The following is a 15,481-nucleotide window of genomic DNA, read 5'->3' as shown; positions in this document are numbered from 1 at the left end:
TGCATTTTCAGTGGGCTGGTGAATCCCAAAATGCGGCTGTGAAACCGTTCAAAACTTTTTCTCTGTGAGCTTGGAGGGGCCATGGGAAGTGCCTAGCTTCTATTTGCCACAACACACTGACGTGGGCTCTGGCAGTGCTAGGGCCGGCTGCCCCCAGGCTACTTCCAGACTCCCCCTTGGGTAGTACCTGGGTCAGGGTGGTGTACTCCGGGGGTCCAGCACCATGGGTTCCTCGGGGCAGAGGGTGAGCGACAGGCCCGGCCCCTCCTCCGGGTAGCGAGCGCAGGGCAAGTCAGGCCAGTCCTGGAGTGCACCTTGATCCGCGGGGTTTTCCCAGTCGTGGGCTAGGCTGGAGACGTCTGGCCTGCCCGGCGGTTGGCTCCCTAGTGAGCTCTGAGGGCCAGCCTTTATACTTCCAGGTCACCGCCTGACCCTCTGAGGGGAGGGTTCCGAGCTCCCTAGCTCCGCCCACTCCGATCTCCGGATGGGCTCGTCCCGCTCCAGGGTGGAGGGGAGCCACACCGCCTCACTACACAGCTATTTTTAGTCGTGTAGTATGAACCTGGATCAGTTGATCCAGGATCTGAGAATTCACTGCTGTGCGGTTTTTTTGCAATGTAGACACCCCCTTCATGTACCTGCAGGGAGCCACAGTCTTGCACCATCCTCACACTCCATGGAGTCTTTTACGGAAAAAAAAAGGTAAATACACACCTCAGTTTCTGCAGTTTGCAGTTCACATGCTTCAGTCCCTCACACAGCAGCTTCACTCCTAATTCTCCCAGGCTGTTTCCTGCCAGGTGCAACTCGACCAAGGTCTGTTTGGTACCAAGAATAGAGGAGAGATCCTCACAGCAAGCAGCTGTCAAACGGCAATCACAAAACCTGCAGGAGATAAGCAGAGAGGAAAATGAGAACTTCTGTCTGTCCAGTCCCGCCGTGGGTTTCTAGAAAGATTCTTTTATTTGGGAATGGGAGTGGGGAGGGAGAAATCACAGATCTGTAGTAATGGATGGTGGGGATCACATGGTTATGTGTGGATTTCAATCCACGTGCATCTGTAGCTCTCACTGATCCTGTATTCCCATATGAGTGTTTTCCATCTCTGAGCAGACACACTTGGGCATCTGCTAATAAGAAGTTTTGTGGATGGGAGGAGCCTTTTCTTCTTTCTTGCAGCATCTTCTCAATTGAGGACTCAGCAAATAAGCCACCATCTATGGAAGACTTAGTATTGAACATTCAGGATTCAGGGGTGGCTCCAATTTGCCACGTCTCAAGTCTCACCCCCCCACCCCCATCTCTCTCAACCATATATTAGAAAAGGCTGGAATTTCCCTAGAGAGCCCAGTCTCAAAGGGCACAAGAGAGAGAGGGAGGTCTCTCTTTGCCACATCCCTGAACAAGAACCTACCAGCCTTCTGCTGATAGCCTGGAGAATAGATAATGTTAGCAAGGGGGCTCTCTCTACCTCCGTGAGAAGAATGCTCCTGTGGACCTTAATATCTGCTTCTGGTGACACAGGCACTGGTGCATCTCAGAAGAGACAAGGATTCTATAATCTTCATAGACTCCTACTGGCTAGGCCACATGCAGCTGTCCAAAGCCAACTCCATTGGGCTGAATCTGGTCTTGGTTGCTAACACAGAACAAAGGCACCTTGCTACATCTCAGGAGCCCTCTTCCTGACAGCTTGGCTCCAGACAGGGCACAGGCCATATGCAGGAGCCTCATGTCTTCCTAGAATCATATCATAGAATATCAGGGTCGGAAGGACCTCAGGAGATCATCTAATCCAACCCCTGCTCAAAGCAGGACCAATCCCCAGACAGATTTTTACCCCAAATCCCTAAATGACCCTCTCAAGGACTGCTGGATTTAAGCAAGACAAAGTTCAAACCACTGAGCTATCCTTCCCCATCTACCAGTGGAAAGAGGTTCTGGCAGGGTGCAAGCAGGTCCACATGGTGCTCTCTATTATCTCCACAGAAAAGCAGTTTGACTGACTCCTTCATCCGAGTCTATCCTAGAGACTGATGCCACACAGAGGCATTTAGCAGCTATTCCAGCCTCTCAGGAAGTAGACAAAGTGTCCCGTCCCTGCAGCCCTTATTATCCGCTTCATATAGGGCTTGACACTTTTGAAATCCTGTGTCAGAGAGGGGTGCGTGCATGCGTGACTGTACAAAATTACAAAGCCCATTTTGTATTAGCTGTTGAACACATGTCTGAACTTGCCCAGGACAAACCCATTGAACAGCATTTCCTGAGCAGGAAAGGTGCTTGACAGGCAGTTGAAGGACTGTCAGTAAGAAGCCATCAGGACTATGCTCTGGAGTCATTGACTGTGATTATCTCAACTTTTGGCCCAATCCCTTGGAACAGAGGGGCCACAGGCAGGGCAAGCATGACTAGGAGAGAGTGCTGGGGCAACCCAGTGGGTCACATGGCAAGGGGACAGAGACCCCAGAGCTGCCCTGTGCAGGGGATGGGTATGACCATCATGACATGTAAGCAGGATGTACAGTAGCGAGAGAGGGCAAGAGGGACTCTGCCCAGCCTGAAACCCTGACATGCCTCAGACTCATGGGAAGGGCCAAACCAGACTCAGGGAGGCGGGATCTCAGGACTTCTGTTGTTTTTCAAAGATCTGTAACTCCTGAGTGCTTTGAAGACAAAGTCTCTGATTAATAAGCCCCTGTGCCAAGCCTGTGTTCCTTGCTTTCCTGCTACATTATCCCTGAAGGTGACAAGCTAGAAGCCCAGAGAGCCCACAACCAAGGTGGAGCGCTGGAGCAGGGTGAGAGTCTGACTGGAGGTGGGACTTGGGAGATCTCAGACACTGATTTCAGGGTCTAGGGCAATGGGAAGGCAGCGCCTCACATTCCAAGGAAGGACATCAGACAAGAGGGCTGAGGAATGACCCCAAAGATCCAGACCTGGAAACAGGAACTAGACCACACCCAGGCTCACCTGGCTTAGAAGCAGGTGTCACCCAGTGATTGGGTCTGTCAGAGTCTACCCTCACTTGAAACTGGGCGGTTTCAAAGTGAGGACCCGCATGTCTTCCCCCACCCCAAAATCCTAGGGTAGGTCTTCCCTTCGGCTGCCACCACCCGGTCAATTCCGTGGGCCGGGACACCCCTGTTTCCCCCCTTGGGAACACAGATCAATTCACAGAGGAGGAACCTTCCCCCTCCCCCCTGATTCAACTCCTTGAATCTCACACACACAGGGAAGCAGCCCACTTCCCCCTCCCCTTCCCCTGAATTTCCCCAAGGGAAGGAATTAACCAAGTCCAAAGAAAAGAAAAGAATTTATTAAGAGAACAAAAGAAAATACAGAATCTCTATGAATCCAAGCTGGGCACTCATAGGGTATAACCTTGCTAAGTTCTGGAGAGAATCCTCTCTCTTTCTCAGTACAACCAGTACAAGCAGAATTAAGAATAATCAATAACAAACACACAGAATTGCAAACATAGGATTATTAGATAAGGACACAAAGTATCTTTCTAATACTCACTATCTTGACTAGAAGAAATTAGTTCAGAAAGGTGGAACTTGTAGGGACTTGATTAACTCGTCTGGTCTCTTGAACTCCAAACGGCCAAAGACAAAGACCCCCCCCAAACAGAGGGAAAAGTTCCCTCCTAGGAGTTTCAAATTCTCTTCCCTGATTGGTCCTCAGGTCAGATGCCCACCAGGTACTATGCTTTAACCCTTTACTAACTATTCATGACACGCCCCCCAAATCGTCACAGTGGGATCCACTGGCGGCGATTTCCTCCTAGAACTGTAAAACAACCAGAGTAATAAAACACATGCACTATTACATCGACTACTAAGCATGAAAACATATTAAGAACAGTTTTTAGCCACTTGATTCTGGGAAACTTTCACGAGAGAGTGCATCAGCAACTTTGTTGGAAGCTCCTGAAATGTGTTGAATGTCAAAGTCAAAGTCTTGGAGAGCTAAGCTCCAGCGGAGAAGTTTCTTGTTGTTTCCCTTGTTGGTGTGAAGCCACTTTAGCGCAGCATGGTCAGTTTGTAGCTGGAACTGTCGGCCCCAAACGTATGGGCGTAGCTTTTCCAAGGCATACACAATGGCGTAACATTCTTTTTCACTGATGGACCAGTGGCTTTCCCTCTCAGACAGTTTCTTGCTGAGAAACACGACAGGATGGAAGTTGTGATCCGGTCCTTCCTGCATTAGTACCGCTCCTACCCCACATTCAGATGCATCGGTGGTAACTAGGAAGGGTTTGTCAAAGTCTGGGGCCCTTAATACAGGGTCCGACATGAGCATCGCCTTAAGCTGGGTAAAGGCTTTCTGACACTCATCAGTCCACTTAACTGCATTTGGCTGGGTTTTCCTGGTCAGATCAGTTAGTGGGGCAGCGATTTGGCTGTAGTGTGGTACAAATCGCCTGTAATATCCGGCCAAACCTAAGAAGGATTGGACCTGTTTCTTTGACCTTGGGACAGGCCACTGTTGGATAGCCTCCACCTTGGCCTGTAGGGGGTTGATGGTTCCTTGACCCACCTGGTGTCCTAGGTAAGTCACTCTGTTTTGGCCTATTTGACACTTTTTGGCCTTAACAGTTAGTCCTGCCTGCCTGATGCGCTCTAAAACCATTTTCAAATGTTCTAGGTGTTCGGGCCATGAATCAGAAAAAATGGCCACATCATCGAGGTATGCAACTGCACAGTCTTCCAATCCTGCTAGTAGACCATCCACCAGCCTTTGGAAGGTGGCAGGTGCATTCCGCAGTCCGAACGGAAGCACAGTAAACTCATACACCCCTGCATGGGTGATGAAGGCAGATTTTTCCCTGGCGGGTTCATCTAGTGGTACCTGCCAGTATCCCTTGGTTAAATCAATGGTAGAGATGAACTGGGCACGTCCCAACTTTTCCAATAGCTCATCAGTGCGTGGCATTGGATAGTTGTCTGGACGAGTTACAGCATTGAGCTTACGGTAGTCCACACAAAAGCGTATTTCCCCATCTGGTTTGGGAACCAGAACCACTGGAGATGCCCATGCACTGGTAGAAGGGCGGATGATACCCATCTCCAACATGTTGTCAATCTCCTGTTTAATAGCAACTTTGGCATGAGGTGACACCCGGTAGGGTGGTGTTCTAATCGGGTGAGCATTACCTGTGTCAATGGAGTGGTAGGTTTGCTCAGTCCGTCCTGGGATGGCTGAGAACAAGGGGTCGAAGTCAGTGCACAGTCCCTTGATCTGTTGCCGCTGTAGACGTTGTAGGGTTGTGGAGAGGGTCACCTCTTCCACACCACCATTTCTTTTACCTTCGTAGTAGACACCTTCAGGCCACTCGGTGTCATCTCCTTCCTGAACTGTAAAGTGACAGACCTGTAATTCTCTGGGATAAAAGGGCTTTAGAGAGTTAACATGAAACACTTTAGGCTTTAAAGAGGAATCAGGGAATGTTATGAGGTAGTTAACAGCTCCCAGGTGCTCCTGGACCATGTATGGTCCTTCCCAGGACGCCTCCATCTTATGGGCCTGTTGCGCCTTCAAGACCATGACCTGGTCTCCTACCTTGAAGGACCGCTCCTTGGCATGTCGATCATACCAGACCTTTTGCTCCGCTTGAGCATCTCTTAAGTTCTCTCGAGCAAGGGCCCAAGAGTCTCGGAGGGTGTTTTGAAGGTTGCTTACAAAGTCCAGAATGTTAGTCCCTGGAGGAGGTGTAAACCCCTCCCATTGCAGCTTTACCAGCTGTAATGGCCCCTTAACCTCATGGCCATACACCAGCTCGAATGGTGAGAATCCTAAACTCGGATGTGGAACAGCCCTGTAGGCAAACAGCAACTGTTGTAACACTAGATCCCAATTATTGGAGTGTTCATTGACGAATTTGCGGATCATGGCCCCCAAAGTTCCATTGAACCTTTCCACTAGGCCATTAGTTTGGTGATGGTACGGGGTGGCAACCAAGTGATGCACCCCATGAGTTTCCCACAGGTCTTTCATGGTCCCTGATAGGAAATTTGTTCCCGAATCTGTAAGAATTTCAGAGGGCCAACCCACCCTGGTAAAAATGTCAGTTAAGGCCTGGCACACAGTGTTAGCCCTGGTGTTGCCTAGAGCTACTGCTTCCGGCCATCTGGTAGCAAAGTCCACAAAAGTCAGTATGTACTGCTTTCCTCTGGGGGTCTTCTTTGGGAAAGGACCCATAATATCCACAGCTACTCGCTGAAATGGGACCTCCATTATGGGAAGTGGTTGGAGAGGGGCCTTGATCTGGTCTTGGGGTTTTCCTACCGTTTGGCATACCTTACAAGTCCGGACGTAAGTGGCTACCGCCTTGCCCATCCCCTCCCAGTCAAAGGACCTTCCCAACCTGTCTTTGCTTCGTTTCACCCCAGAATGGCCACTAGGGTGATCATGGGCTAAGCTTAAGAGCTTTTCCCGGTACTTGGTCGGAACGAGCAACCGTTTTTGAGGATGCCAGCCCTCCTGGTGTCCACCAGAAAGAAATTCCTTGTATAACAGTCCTTTCTCCACAACGAACCGGGATCGGGTAGTAGAGCTGAGAGGCGGTGGGTTGCTGCGTGCCGCCGCCCATGCTTTCTTGAGGCTGTCATCGGCTTCCTGCTCTGCTTGGAACTGTTCCCTTGAGGCGGGAGACACCAGTTCCTCTGGGAGCGATGTAGGTGATGAGGTTGTTTCCGTTGACTGTGAACCGCTCTCCGCTGGTGCACAAGGCGTCATTTCAGGCTCCGGCTGAGCCTCTTGGGTAGGGTTGTCTGCTGGTTTTTCCAGTTCAGGCCCGTTGTCGCCCTCTGGCGGTGGAGTTGTAATAGCTGGCGCCGGTGCTGGCGCTGGGTGTCCTTCCAGTTCCGGTTCTGGGACTGGATGAACTATGGCTGCTGTCGGTGTTGGCCTGGGATCCGGTTCCACCACCTCTGTCTGGGTCTCTGGTAACACAGACGGGGTCCCGGTGGATGGCTCAGGAACAGGGATGGGTCCGGCAGCTCGTCTGGCTTGGCTGCGTGTAACCACTCCCTCTGTTTTTTGCTGTTCAATGTGTCGGGCCAAGTCGTTCCCCAGTAGCATGGGAATCGGATGGTTGTCATAGACAGCAAAAGTCCACTTCCCTGACCAGCCCTTGTACTGGACAGGTAAACGCACTGTAGGTAATGTTACAGGTTTTGACATGAAGGGTCGAATTGTCACTTTGGTTTTCTGGTTGATGAATTTGAGGTCCACGAAGGTTCGGTGGATAGCTGACACATGTGCTGCAGTGTCTCTCCATGCGATGATCTCCTTTTCGTCCACTCGCAAAGTTTCCCTATGTTCTAAGGGTATTTGAGATACATCTATGTCCGGCTTTCCTTGGTGTGAAGGTGCAAGGAGTTGCACTCGGTTTAGGTTCTTTGGGCATTTGGCTTTGATATGCCCCAAATCATTGCATTGAAAACATCGCCCAGTTGATGGGTCACCGGTTTGTGTTGGTCTACTGGAGACTGGTGAGGTAGAAGAAGAGGTAGAGTGTGACTGTCCGTGGGTTGTAGGTGTGGGTTTGATTGGTCCGCGACGGTAGGGTTTAGTGTCGGTGTGTATCCTGTTGGATTCGCTCCCCTTGGCAGTAGCTGTCGTGTTGTCTACCGATGCCATCCATCTGGCTCCAATCTCTCCTGCCTCAGTGAGAGTTTTTGGTTTACCATCTTGGATGTAGCGTCTAATGTTCTCAGGAACACCATCCAAGAACTGCTCCATCATCATCAGGAGGGTTAGCTCGTCCATGGTTTGAACATTGGCTCCTGCTAACCACGAAGAAAAATGCTTTTCAATGTAGGAGGCGTGTTTTGGAAATGACTCCTCCGGTGTCCATTTCTGGTTTCTGAAACGCTGACGGGCGTGATCAGGGGTGATGCCCATTCTGAGTCTGGCCTTGGTTAGGAATAGTTGAAAGTCGTTCATTTGGCCCATAGGCATTTCAGCTGCCACCAGGGATAATTCTCCGCTGAGCTGTGACCTCAGCTCCAGCATGTATTGATCTTTAGGAAGATGGTATCCAATACAGGCCCTCTCAAAGTTTTCTAAAAAGGCCTCAACATCATCCCCTGCCCTGTAGGCGGGAAATTTTCTCCGAGAAGGTTGATCAGTAGGTTGAAAAGGGGTTGGATTGGTTGGCTCCTGCTGCTTAGTCTTTGCTAATTCCAGAGCCTGCTGGTGGGTCTCCCTCAGGATTTCCATTTGTCTCTTGTGCTCAGCCTCTTGTTTCTCCAGCTCCCTCTTGTGGTTAGCTTCTTCCCTGGCCCTTTCTGCAATAATTAGTTCCATCTGTCTTTGATGTTCTTTTTGTTTTTCTTCAGCCTGCAGCCTGGCCAGGTCAAGTTTGCTAATTGTTTCACCAGTACTCATGATTGTGTGCCTTCTGGTGCTGGCCACACCCCTATGCAGTCAGTGAACTGTCTGTGGTGTTTGACAGTCCCTAACCCTGGCTATGATAACTTGAGTAAAGAAAGAGAAATCAATCCTTTGTATAGCAAATTGTGGTTTGTGTAATGTTACTGGTTTGTACTGAGAAAGAGGGAAAGAGTAAAAAAAAATTCCTCTGTCTCCCTCTGCTCTGAGTTGCTGTACCCAGCAGCCCAGCTGAAAGGCTGCTGCTAACAATACCCCTGAGAAAAATCTGGTCTATTCCTCAGGGATTTGTGTTCTCCTGTCTTCTGATCCTTTCAAAAGACACAGGGAGAAAAAAAAAAAAAACCTGGCTGGAGGGTTTGTCTCTTCCCCCCCCAAACCTGTTTTTCCTGTTGGATGGGAATGTACTTTGGCGAGCACTTCCCCCCACCTCAGGAATCCTGAGTGGTACCTCGTATCACAATGGACGCAAGTACCGCTCCACAGGAGGGCTTTGTAACAGAAAGCCCTGCAAAAACTGAAAATACTTCTAACCCTGAAACTGCCTCAGAGTGCCTCTGGTAGAAAAGCCTTGCCTCTCTCTCTGGGTCCGAAACACCACTGCCACCATGTCAGAGTCTACCCTCACTTGAAACTGGGCGGTTTCAAAGTGAGGACCCGCATGTCTTCCCCCACCCCAAAATCCTAGGGTAGGTCTTCCCTTCGGCTGCCACCACCCGGTCAATTCCGTGGGCCGGGACACCCCTGTTTCCCCCCTTGGGAACACAGATCAATTCACAGAGGAGGAACCTTCCCCCTCCCCCCTGATTCAACTCCTTGAATCTCACACACACAGGGAAGCAGCCCACTTCCCCCTCCCCTTCCCCTGAATTTCCCCAAGGGAAGGAATTAACCAAGTCCAAAGAAAAGAAAAGAATTTATTAAGAGAACAAAAGAAAATACAGAATCTCTATGAATCCAAGCTGGGCACTCATAGGGTATAACCTTGCTAAGTTCTGGAGAGAATCCTCTCTCTTTCTCAGTACAACCAGTACAAGCAGAATTAAGAATAATCAATAACAAACACACAGAATTGCAAACATAGGATTATTAGATAAGGACACAAAGTATCTTTCTAATACTCACTATCTTGACTAGAAGAAATTAGTTCAGAAAGGTGGAACTTGTAGGGACTTGATTAACTCGTCTGGTCTCTTGAACTCCAAACGGCCAAAGACAAAGACCCCCCCAAACAGAGGGAAAAGTTCCCTCCTAGGAGTTTCAAATTCTCTTCCCTGATTGGTCCTCAGGTCAGATGCCCACCAGGTACTATGCTTTAACCCTTTACTAACTATTCATGACAGGGTCCCACTCACAACAGCCTGGCAATCCTACAGAGTGGTACTGGGCCAAGTTGTAACACCTCCATTCCCCGGTGTCATGGGATAAAGCCGATGAAACCTCCTTTCGAATCACTTGGTTAATGGAGCTTAATTTTTGTACCTGGAAAGTCATTTTCCTACCGACAGTGATTCTGGCTCAGAGCGAGTGAGCTTCAGGCTCACATGACTGGTCCACCGTATCACATTTTACAAAGCTAAGGTGATAGTATAGACTCCTCTGAGATTCCTCACCAGTGTGTTTTGAACTTACTAGTCTATCCATCCTGACAATTTTTTCCCTCATGCCTGTGTGCCCATCTGAGTGGGGCCCTTCCCCAGGGACTCAGTGTTCTATTTGGGACACATTAAACATTTGGAAATACCAACCAACTTTTTAGGGAAAAAAACTTTGATTCATTTGACACCAATTTGACACATTAGCTCTTCAAAAGGCCAGGAGGAAGTGGTCCCATTTTTACAGTTAGTTCTCATTAAAACAGTAGAACCTTGGAGTTATGAACACGTTGAGAATGGAAGTTGTTCATAATTCTGAAATGTTTGTGACTCTGATCAAAACGTTAAGGTTGTTCTTTCAAAAGTTTACCACTGAATACTGACTGAATACTTTACTATGAGTGAACAACTGACTCTGAAACTGTACTATGCAGAAGAAAAATGCTGCTTTTAACCATCTTAATTTAAATGAAAAAAGCACAGAAACTGTTTCCTTACTTTGTCATTTTTTTTAAACTTTCCCTTTATTTTTTTAGTAGATTATATTTAACAGTCACATAATGTATTTGCTGCTGCTTCTTTTTTCCCCCTCTGCTTCTGCCTGATAGCCTACTTCTGGTTTCAAATGAGTTGTGTGGTTGACAGGTCAGTTCATACCTCTGGTGTTTGTAACTCTGAGGTTCTATTACAGTTTATTTTTATACAGTTTTTCCATTCCCTTTACTTCGCAGTGAGAAATCAGTGCATATTCCATTGGTCACCCACAGTCTGCTGTGGAAAAGGGCAGTGCATTTGCCTAGCTTCACAGATCACATTGGGATTGGTGTCGGCAAGAATTTGCTCTGTGGATAAAGGTGGCTGTGATGTCTCGTACATATGCTGTTGTTGGCAAAGTTTGAGGTTTCAGTATTTGGGCTTCCATTGTGTAGCAAACTCTTCCTTCACAGCCAACATGTAAACAGTTCCCAGACAGAAGGCTTTGTCATACTGACATTGAAGTTACTGTGACCTGCCCCCAACCTTGTAGAAAGAGATTAAAAAATGCTGGACTGGATGCCTTTCTGGAAGATGCTTTAGTTAAAGACAAGTTACTGGGCTCAGTGCAGGGGTAACTGGGTGAAATTTAATGATCTTTGGTATACATGAGGTCAGACTAGATGATGTAATGATACCATCTGGCCTTACAATCTATGAGTCCATGAATTTCTGTAGTGGATTTATAACCTCCTCCCTTTTGGAGACCACCTTTCCCCCCGCCCCCAACATGGAATTACTTTAGGCCATCGGGGCCTGGAAACAGCAAAATGATGTTCCGTTTAATTCTTTTCCGCACTTCTATTCCCTAGCCCTTAGCCACTGTTGTCCATGGCTTTGTCACCGTTCTGTTGGACTGCCACAACTCACTCTCTCTCGGTGTGGTATAGGCATCCCATTCACCTGGCAGCAGATCGCTCCTTAAGCTACAAAGGCCAAAGTGAGCATATCACTTTGGTGCACTATGTCCACAAACAGCACACTCTGCAAGTGCTGCAGGCCTGTGGCTTGTTGCATCTGACCCACACTTCTTAATACAGCTCCCTGAACTAGGAGCATAATGTCCATGGCTTACAGTGTATGCTCTCTCTTAATATTTTTAGTTTGCTGCATTGCCTCCTTTAAATGGTTCTGTCCTGCCCTAAAATATGCACATAGGTTGTGAATGGTAACATCCTCTCACTTGCAGAAGATGTGATGGGGTCAGCAGCTCCCACTGCCCTCTGCCAAGCTGCTTGTGGGCCTGCCGGGCCAGGATGTATCATGAAGAGCACCAGCAGCTGTGGGTGTCTGTGCTTGTGAGGGGCTGGATTTTAGTCATTTGTTCAGTTGTTTTGTTATGTTTTCAGATCTCGTTTTGTGGTTTGTTTTGGCACTGAACGAGCCGTTCCTTTGCAGGTAGCTCTTTGGGAGCTTGAGATGACCGTGCTCTGGGCTCAGAGGGAGAATATCATTCAGGGCCCCTCCTCCATGCAGCCCAGAGACTTTGGAGTTCTCCCCCACCTCCTGTTGTGGAGTCCTTGGGGCATGTGCAGCTTGCCGGGGAGGATGGGAGCAATGAGAACCATGGGAAAGTAAATGGAGTTACTTGGAGGTGTGGGAGTGCAGAGGGTAGTGCTTGTCTGGTTGTTAATTCATTAGTTAATTATCCTGCTCTGTGTTCTTATTTGCAGATCTCAGCAGTATGGAAGTTGCTGTTGAGGCAGTGAACACTCCGTGCAATGTGTGCGAATGTACGTGCACACGCACCAGGACAATGTTCACAAGCTGTTGCTTTTCTGATTTTCAGAAGAATTCTCAAGGGGCCAAATAAAAACAAGATTTCTGTTTTCAAGTTGAAATTCAGATGTAGTCACCTGAGGGTTGGGTGTTTAGGGACAGACATGGGGCTGGCATGCAGAACAGGCTGGAAATTGGAAGCAATTTTCTGATAATTTTGTATCACCTTTGTTCATTTTTTCATCCAAATTATGAAATCTTCTGTCTAGCTTCAGTGAGTGGCTTATCACGACAGCACCAGTACACTGAGCTGTTATGGAAGGCTGGGCAGGGGCATTGTCGGATTGAATGGGAAGTATTTATTGCCCCACTGCAGCTGCTCTGCCAGTGTTTGTGCTGAATCAGTGCAGAGGGACATGGTAGGAGACAATATGTCATTGCATTTGATTAAAATCCAAAGGTGATATGGTGCCTTGTGCATTGCTGTAAGTATGTATGTGGCTGTGCAGTGATACAGGTATGTTGCTGTTGCTGCTGGTAAGCTCAAAGTTCTTTAGCACAGATGTCCTCTCAAACCACTCGATCCACCAGCACCCTGCAGAACAGCTGTACTCACAGGGACAATCCAGCTATAGGAGCCCAGGCTCAGACTCTTGGGCATTGGGGCAGAGAACTCTCAACAGCTAGAGCCCTGCTGTAGAACTCCTTGTCAGAGGGGATCAGACTGAGTCCTGGCCTAGCCATGGTCAAAGCAAAATGCAAGATCACCTCTTTGCTAAAGAGTTTCCCAGGAACAACTCCAGGATCACCACAGAATCCCGGAAGTGTGGGCTGGAGGTACCTCAATAAGTCATTTAGTCCAGTCCCCCACACTCAAAGCAGGACTAAGTAATAACTAGACCAGGGGTCAGCAACCTATAGCACACATGCCAAAGGTGGCATGCAAGTTGATTTTCAGTGGCACTTTGCTGCTGGTCTGGGGTTCCATCTGCCAGCCCGCTGCCTGCCTGGGGAAATTGGAAAACTCAGCAAGGAAAAGCAAGGGCAAGGATCACAACTAAACTGATAAGATCTACATTTTAATTTAATTTTAAATGACGCTTCTTAAACATTTTAAAAACCTTATTTACTTTACATATAACAGTAGTTTAGTTATATAATATAGAAAGAGACCTTCTAAAAACATTAACATGTGTTACTGGCACACGAAACCTTAAATTAGAGTAAATAAATGAGGGCTTGGCACACCACTTCCGAAAGATTGCCGACCCCTGAACTAGACCAACTTGCATGAGATGGAGCTGGTGTAGTAGGAAGAAAATAAAGAAGCCAGGAGAGAGTTGAGGGGTGGAGCAGAGAAAGAGAAAGAAATAAATCAATCCCCTCCCAAAAAACCACACCTGTGAGTCAGGGAGAAATGAAATCCAGTGAAGATACATAGATGTTAAATAAATAGATATGTTCAGGGCTTAGATACCCTGGTGACAGGTAGGGCTGGGTGAATAATTGGTTATTTGGTTCAGTGCCTGAACCCAATAATAAGAAAGTATTTTATTTGGGTTCACTTGAAACAGAAAAGACTATTTTTCCCAACAAAATGAAAAAAACTGTAAAACAAATGGTTTGGGATCAAATGAAATGTTTTGTGCTCCCCTAAACAAAATGCTTAGTTTTCAGGTTTTTTGTTTAACTCTATTTTTTTAATTAAATTGAGCTAAATTTTCCTAACAAAACATAATTTTGTCACAAACTTTGAAATTTTGTTTCAAAAATGTCAAAACTAAACATTTTTTGGAAACGTTCTCCCCATTTTTATTCAGTTTAAACTATTCATCAGATTTGACCTGAATTCATGAACAGTCAACTCTAAACTGCATTATTTGCCAAATCAGCTATTCACCAAGTAAATTTCACCGAGCTCTAGTGACAAGCACCTCAGAAATATCTAAGATTAAAATGCCTAAGTTTGTATCTTCCACTTCCTGAATCTTTCCTGATCTCAAAGAATTCCCCCTGACCTTCTGACCCCTGTCTCTCAGGCTCATCTGTGGGTAAGGTAATTGGGTTAACTGTCATTACAGCACTAGGCCGACTAAGCCAACCCCACATGTTTTAACTGAAAATTTAAACACAATCCTCAGAAGTTACACAATTCTATGTGGTCACTATACCAACCATGGTGAAGAGCTGCACTGCTGTAGAATTTCTGGGATAGCAGCAGTAATAAGGGGATTTTAAAAAGAAAGAATAGTTACTTACTCTAGTTTCTTTAATTTACAGTTTGGATCCTTCAGTGCTTGACAGAGCAGGTAAATAGGTGAATGCTTTGGCTTATCCTGACGGTTTTTCCTTAAAAAAAGGAGAAAATAGAAATTTTCTTTGTTGTTCTCTGAAGGCAGATTTTAATTCTATTTCCTGAACATTGAAATAGCCTCTTGGACAGTGTGATACAGTGCATATAGGTTATTCTGCAGGCAGTTAGTTGTTGTAAGTCCCCCAATTCAAAACTACATCTACTACTTTGATATGTGTTTTAAGTATACGGAGTCAAATAGAATACATGCGACTAAGTTTAATCCATTCATTTTATGAACTTGTGGTACTCTGATTCTCTGAATATTAAAACCAGTCCTAACTATTCACACAAATGGGAATGTCTCCAGAGGTTTTATGCTTGTGTGTCAGGCAGTAACTGCAGTATCATTTCTGGAGATACAGTAGAAATTATTGTGTTTTATTTAACTAGGAATGTTGTCTTTAATTTGCCCACAAAGCTAAAAACCAAATATAAGTATTTGCTTAAAATTGTAATTATGACAACTGTTACTCAATAGTGTATAATTGGGGTTACACTTAGTAAATTACATCCCTAGGAGGAACCAGAAATGGAGCTGATTGTTTCCTGACAGCAGAATGTGTAAAATGGTAAGTTAATTTTAAAGCAGCATCTGTATAAGAAATAGTGCTGGATGAATAATTAAACAACTAAAATTCAAGAATATTCTGATGAATTTTAAAGTGAATTTATTTCCACTGTGTTCACACATCTTTATTGTGCACTTTCCAAATATTCTAGCAAAGGGAATTTGCAGACAGGAATGTTGTTGAAGCAATGCGTTTAAATCACTATTACAGAATATTCCCGTGAAAGCAAAATTTGTATTTATAATCCTGAGCATTCATACTAGAAATCTGGTTCTCATATTTATGTTCATCGAATCACAGAACTG

The 15,481-nt window shown here is 46.5% G+C and overlaps 1 pseudogene; it reads right to left on the bottom strand.

Annotated features, from left to right (window-relative positions):
• Positions 1 to 15,481, bottom strand: part of LOC123368711 — a 34,888-nt pseudogene that overhangs the window by 1,108 nt on the left and 18,299 nt on the right.

This window comes from Mauremys mutica, chromosome 4 (assembly GCF_020497125.1).
Source record: "Mauremys mutica isolate MM-2020 ecotype Southern chromosome 4, ASM2049712v1, whole genome shotgun sequence".
In the NCBI taxonomy this organism is placed as follows: Eukaryota; Metazoa; Chordata; order Testudines; family Geoemydidae; genus Mauremys; species Mauremys mutica.
The sequence above is the reverse complement of the archived record's forward strand: the minus strand, read 5'-3'. Positions and strand labels throughout refer to the sequence as shown.